We start from the raw sequence: 6,571 nt of genomic DNA, 5'->3' as shown, positions 1-6,571 counted from the left end.
GGAGCCCCAACGCACGTTTCGCAGCGCTCGGACGCTGCTTTCTCAAGGGGAAGACCCGTTGGTGTCCCCTTCAGCATTGTCATGAAGTACCTCATTAAGTTGTGCACGCCAGGTGCGATCGCGTGCACGAAAGTCCATGTTAATAACAAAGGAAGCTGTGAACCACACAGAAACAATTAGTAATATCAAAAGAAATGAAACCATAATGAGCCAAACCCGGGAACAAAGAAACACAAGTGTGATGATTAATAATAACCCGGGCGCTTATATCATTGCTCCAACAACATTATATAAAAAGGAGAAACAGGGAGCCTAGAGTACAAATATACAAAATTTTATTATTAAAATGTAGGACATAAAGCAAAAACAGAATAATGGAGATACCACGACAGTACAAGAAAGGGAACAAAAAAGGAACTGCTCTATCTGTCCGCCGCCCCAAAGCACTACATGTAATGTAGTGTATATAATGTATACCTGTGTGTCATCTCCCCTGTATATAGTATATACCTGTGTGTCATCTCCCCTGTATATAGTATGTACCTGTATGTCATCTCCCCTGTATATTGTATATACCAGTGTGTCACCTCCTACTGTATATAGTATATACCTGTGTGTCATCTCCCCTGTATATAGTATATACCTGTGTGTAATCTCCTCCTGTATATAGTATAAACCTGTGTGTCATCTCTCCTGTATATAGTATATACCTGTGTGTCATCTCTCCTGTATATAGTATATACATGTGTGTAATCTCCTCCTGTATATAGTATATACCTGTATGTCATCTCCTCATCTCCTCCTGTATTAGACCTTATTCACATGTTATTTGCTCAGTATTTTTACCTCAGTATTTGTAAGCTAAATTGGCAGCTTGATAAATCCCCAGCCAACAGGAAGCCCTCCCCCTGGCAGTATATATTAGCTCACACATACACATAATAGACAGGTCATGTGACTGACAGCTGCCGTATTTCCTACATGGTACAGTTGTTGCTCTTGTAGTTTGTCTGCTTATTAATCAGATTTTTATTCTTGAAGGATAATACCAAACTCGTGTGGCGAGTTTTGCGTGAGCCTAGTTTTGCATGTGGCGAGTTTTGCGCGTGGCGAGTTTTGAGCGGCGACTTTTGTTTTTCGACTTTTATGTGGCGAGGTTGGTGTATGTGTGGTGAAATGTGTGCTGAGGGTGATATATGTGTTCAAGCACATGGTAGTGTGTGGGGCATTTTGTGTGTGTGTTCATATCCCCGTGTGTGGTGAGTATCCCATGTCGGGGCCCCACCTTAGCAACTGTACGGTATATACTCTTTGGCGCCATCGCTCTCATTCTTTAAGTCCCCCTTGTTCACATCTGGCAGCTATCAATTTGCCTCCAACACTTTTCCTTTCACTTTTTCCCCATTATGTAGATAGGGGCAAAATTGTTTGGTGAATTGGAACGCACAGGGTTAAAATTTTGCCTCACAACATAGCCTATGACGCTCTCAGGGTCCAGACGTGTGACTGTGCAAAATGTTGTGGCTGTAGCTGCGACGGTGCAGATGCCAATCCCGGACATACACACGTACACACATACATACACACATACACACATACACATTCAGCTCTATATATTAGATATTTGATATGGCTGCTGACAAGACACGGGTATAATGAAAACCTTGAAGCATGAATATTGATTAGATATCTGTAATCCAGAACACGTCTTGTGTATCAGAGAAAACTGTAATCACAATGGTTGGAAAATAAATTATTACACAAATGAAATTGCTTAATGCTCTTTATTGCCAATGAACCAGCATATATACTAGGCTGACATGTAGTTTCTGGGGATTTGTCGTCTTCTAGGATTCCCAGTACTGAAAAGAAAATATGATTGTTATTTTAAATATTTTCTATTGTGAAACATCATTTTTTACCACTTCCTTTTGGCATAATTGTGTCCCCTGATTATAAACTAATAATGTTAATTGTAGGAAGTGTAACTGCAGTACCTTACAGTGGCCACTAAACAATATGCGGCACTGCAGTGTACACTGCCTATATCCAGCCGCTGCCGGGCAGATATCCGGTGCCTGGCGACCTATAGATCGGTCATCAGTATTTTACCTTTAATAACTAATAATATTTTTAATGTAATTTGATTGTAGTTGATTATACAGAGGGGACTCCATGTCAAAATAAAATGTCCCTCCTGGTGACAGTTGACTACGTGGTATTCTTATAATTTGCACTTCTGATCATTTCTTACCTTCATCATGCATTTGCCTAGTATTGATTATTCATATTCTTTTTATTTGGCAAATGCTCTATGTATTTATCTACCAGTTTCATTGGATCATTATCCAAAATGCTTTTAATGAGTGTCTCATTTATTGATCCATCCTGAAATTTTTTAAGCACGCCTTCAACAGTGGTTATTATCGCAGATATTGTTGTAGAATCAAGGTTGAGATCACATATTTTGGTCTTCATTTTTTCGGTCATTTCGTGAAGAATTTTTTTATACTTGTCTGACTGAAGCATGTTGTTTAAAGCAGCTTCAGTTTTGTCCATGAGAGAATAGAGTTCGCCATGGTCCTTGGACTTGCACTTGCTTTGACATGTAGTGGAATCACCTGGAGAAAAAAATTGTGGATGAATATTATTAACCAGTTCATGACCGGGCCATTTACCCCCTTTCCTGACCAGTCACATTTTCAGATTTCATCGTGCATCACTTTTAACAACTCATTACATTTTTCCTCTTTCGAATATTCGAATGATCTTTGCCACTTTTTTTTGCAACACATGGGGCTTACGTCTTTTGTCATTTTTATATTCAGTTTTTTTCCCAATATAGAGGCAAAATATAAAGAAAAATAGGAAATTTTACCACCAAAGAAAAAAAAATATTTTAAATTATGTTTATACATTGAATACATTTTTTATGGGGGTGGGGTTGGAAGCATTTAGTCTAACATTGTCTTTTTTTATATTTTATTTTTCCTATATTTTATATTTATTTATTTAATTATTTTATAGAGTGGGCCTCCTAGAAAGTCCTTGGGTGGGCATATTAGCAAATCAATACATTCTTTTTTTTTTTGGCTGATTTCCCTTGTAACGGGCTAGTATATTAGTGTCCACCCTAGTGAAATATCAGCCTCCTGACCCAGCAGCTCCTGTCTCTCCCTATACCCAGCATTCATAAAGTCTATGGTCAGCCTAGAAGTTGATTTTAGTAGGACCTAGCTTTGGACCTTCTGGAATTTAATATTCTGCAATAATCTGATATCCTTCTGTTACATGAATCCATCCTATTATGCCCAAAGTACATTAGATTATAACACCCTTGAACTTTGGTTGATTTTGATGGTGTCCACAAGACACAAAAACTCTGCTCACACAATATGCATAGAACCCATGGAATTGCCGGAAAAAAGGGCCAATGCTTTTGCCTTTTGCATCCATAGAATTCTACAGACCAACGCATGAAAAAAGCGTATACTTTTGAAATGTATCTAGTGGTTCTGAATGTACATTCCGTTTTTCTAAGGGAGTTTTTAACCCCTTCACGACATGCGCCGTACTATTACAGCGCATGTCGTGTCTCCCCCTTTGATGTGGGCTCCAGCGGTGAGCCCACATCAAACTCGCGACATGTCAGCTGTTTTGTACAGCTGACATGTGAGCACAATAGCGGTGGGTGAAATCGAGATTCACTCGCCGCTATTAACCTGTTAAATGCCGCTGTCAAACGCTGACAGCGGCATTTAACTACCGCTTCCAGCCACGCGGACGGAAATGAGCGCATCGCCGACCCTCGTCATGTGATCGGGGTCGGCGATGCATCAGGATGGTAACCATAGAGGTCTCTATGGTTACTGATTCCGGCCTGCTGTGAGCGCCCCCCTGTGGTTGGCGCTCATAGCACACCTGCATTTCAGCTACATAGCAGCGATCTGATGATCGCTGTTAGGTAGCTGAGCCGATCGAGTTGTGCCAGCTTCTAGCCTCCCATGGAGGCTATTGAAGCATGGCACAAGTTAAAAAAAATGTTTTTAAAAATGTGAAAAAAATAAGAAAAATTTAAAAGTTTAAATCACCCCCCTTTCGCCCCATCCTAAATAAAACAATAAAAAAAAATTAAACCTACACATATTTGGTATCGCCGTGTTCAGAATCGCCCGATCTATCAATAAAAAATATGCAATAACATGATTGCTAAACAGCGTAGCAAGAAAACAAGAAAAAAATTTGAAACGCCAGAATTACGTTATTTTGGTCGCCTCGACATTGCATTAAAATGCAATAACGGGCGATCAAAAGAACGTATCTGCACAAAAGTGTTATAATTAAAAATTTCAGCTCGGCTCACAAAAAATAAGCCCTCATATGACCCCAGATCATGAAAAATGGAGACGCTACGGGTATTGGAATTTTTTTTTTTTTTAAGCAAAGTTTTGAATTTTTTTTCACCACTTAGATAAAAAATAACCTAGACATGTTTGGTGTGTATAAACTCATAATGCATGTAGGATAGCTGCGGAGACACCATCACGTGTTTCTCAACGCAAGCAGTGAATAGTCGGACCTTTCCCCGGGAAGGAACAACCACGGGAAGGGCAGCATCCAATAAAGGAAAACATCCAATACAGGAAAACCACCTATGCCAAGCATGGTATCCATCCACAGACAGCTGTTTCGGGGTGTTTGCCCCTCATCAGTGTGGAGTAGGAATCTGGCTATTAGGAGCAGTGCCTAGTAAAAGGCTGTGAAGGAACAGATGATTGGCCTTGTTTTCCTTTATTGGATGCTGCCCTTCCCATGGTTGTTCCTTCCCGGGGAAAGATCTGGCTATTCACTGCTTGCGTTGAGAAACACGTGATGGTGTCTCCGCAGCTATCCTACATGCATTTGCATATTTCCCATAAGGGATGGGGGCAGTGTTCTGGATCACTGCGTTGAGAAACACGTGATGGTGTCTCCACGGTGTAGGATGTTTTGGTCTCCCAAAGAGGCCAATCATCTGTTCCTTCACATTTATAAACTCATAATGACCTGGAGAATCATAATATCAGGGCAGTTTTAGCATTTAGAGAAGGTAGAAAAAAAGCCAAACAAAAAACAAGGGTTGGATTGCACTTTTTTTGCAATTTCACCACACTTGGAATTTATTTTTCTAGTACAAGACATGGTAAAACCAATGGTGTCGTTCAAAAGTACTACTCATCCCACAAAAAATAAGCTCTCACATGGCCATATTGATGTAAAATTAAAAAAGTTATAGTTCTGGGATGGAGGGGAGCGAAAAACGAAAACGCAAAAACGAAAAAGGGCCGCGGCTTGAAGGGGTTAAATGCATTAAGTTAGGATTGTTAAATACCCTTCACCCCCCATCCCCCCAGTACTGTATACCTGTGTGTGCTACGTACATCACTTATTTTTTGCATGAGATGATTTGGGGTTTGTAATTTTATTGTTTTGCCATAATATTCTCCTGAATTGCTTTTAGCTTTTCAGCATGACACATTATTAAATGATTTGTTTCTAACTTACACCATAGCATTAATATTATATATCATTAAATGGTTATCACCAAAGTCACAATACATAACTTAATGATCACTGAGGTTCTGACAGCTGGAATTCCCAGTGATCCTGAGAATGTGATTCTGGAAGCTGGAGCTGTGCTCTGCAGAGCCCCTTCTTAAATGGTTGGAAGCTGCACATAATCAACCTCTGCTCCATTCATTGCTTGCTGGAAAGTCGTGTACAGCACTTGGCTTTCTCCGGCTGTACTATAGACTGTGAGCAGAGTGGAAATCAAGCAAGCGCACCTCTGACCCATCCAAAACAGTTCTGGTTCCAATGCCCACTTCTCAGGATCACTAGTGGTCATCAATGGTCAGACTCCCAGAGATCAGTCTCTCTATAGATAAAAGATAACGTACAATTTTGGGAATATCCTTCTAATATTACAATGAATAAATGTTATGTTTTCATACCTTGTTGAGTCCATGTAAAAACCAGAAGAGCGAGGAAAGTAATGCAGCGTAACATGGCTGGTTAATGTGGTGACTGCCTGTGAAAGTCTCAAACCAATGATTTGGCCATGACCTATTTATTCTTTCAATTCGTCTTATATAAACAGGAGTGACCCCTCCCCCATATCTACAATTAAATGATTATTATTATAATTATTATTATTGCTAGTCAGAATGCATTCTCTCAAATGTCACTACTCATGGAGCGTTAATCTAATAATTATATAGACTAAAAGGTCATTTAAATTTTGTTAACCTCTTAAGATTTCTCCTTTTTGGGAATGATTTTACATGACATCTGATCTAACACCCAAATAAAAAATAAAACAAAATGAGCCATCACTTTGAGATCATGTCTGTTCCTTTTCTTACATTTTATTGGATTTGTACTTTCTTATTTGAACATTTTAAAAATTTTAGCTTCACATCTGCAGTGACAAAAATTTTGGACGCTAGTAGGTAGGTGCACTCAACTAAGCTCCTCCGGTAGTCATAAAAGTCTCAAAATGTCTCATAGAAATGATGTATCGTAGGCCTGA

The 6,571-nt window shown here is 39.4% G+C and overlaps 1 long non-coding RNA gene across 1 annotated transcript; it reads right to left on the bottom strand.

Annotated features, from left to right (window-relative positions):
* Positions 1-1,772: 1,772 nt before the first annotated feature.
* Positions 1,773-6,083, bottom strand: LOC143768443 (uncharacterized). Its single transcript, XR_013213873.1, has 3 exons — positions 5,994-6,083; positions 2,255-2,621; positions 1,773-1,862 (listed from the first exon to the last, which is right to left on the bottom strand). It is a non-coding gene; the product is annotated as an uncharacterized LOC143768443 (long non-coding RNA).
* Between the last annotated feature and the right edge of the window lie 488 nt (positions 6,084-6,571).

The sequence above is a fragment of the Ranitomeya variabilis genome, chromosome 4, assembly GCF_051348905.1.
Source record: "Ranitomeya variabilis isolate aRanVar5 chromosome 4, aRanVar5.hap1, whole genome shotgun sequence".
NCBI lineage: Eukaryota > Metazoa > Chordata > Amphibia > Anura > Dendrobatidae > Ranitomeya > Ranitomeya variabilis.
Note: the sequence above shows the minus strand (reverse complement) of the source record. Positions and strands in the feature narration are given on the sequence as shown.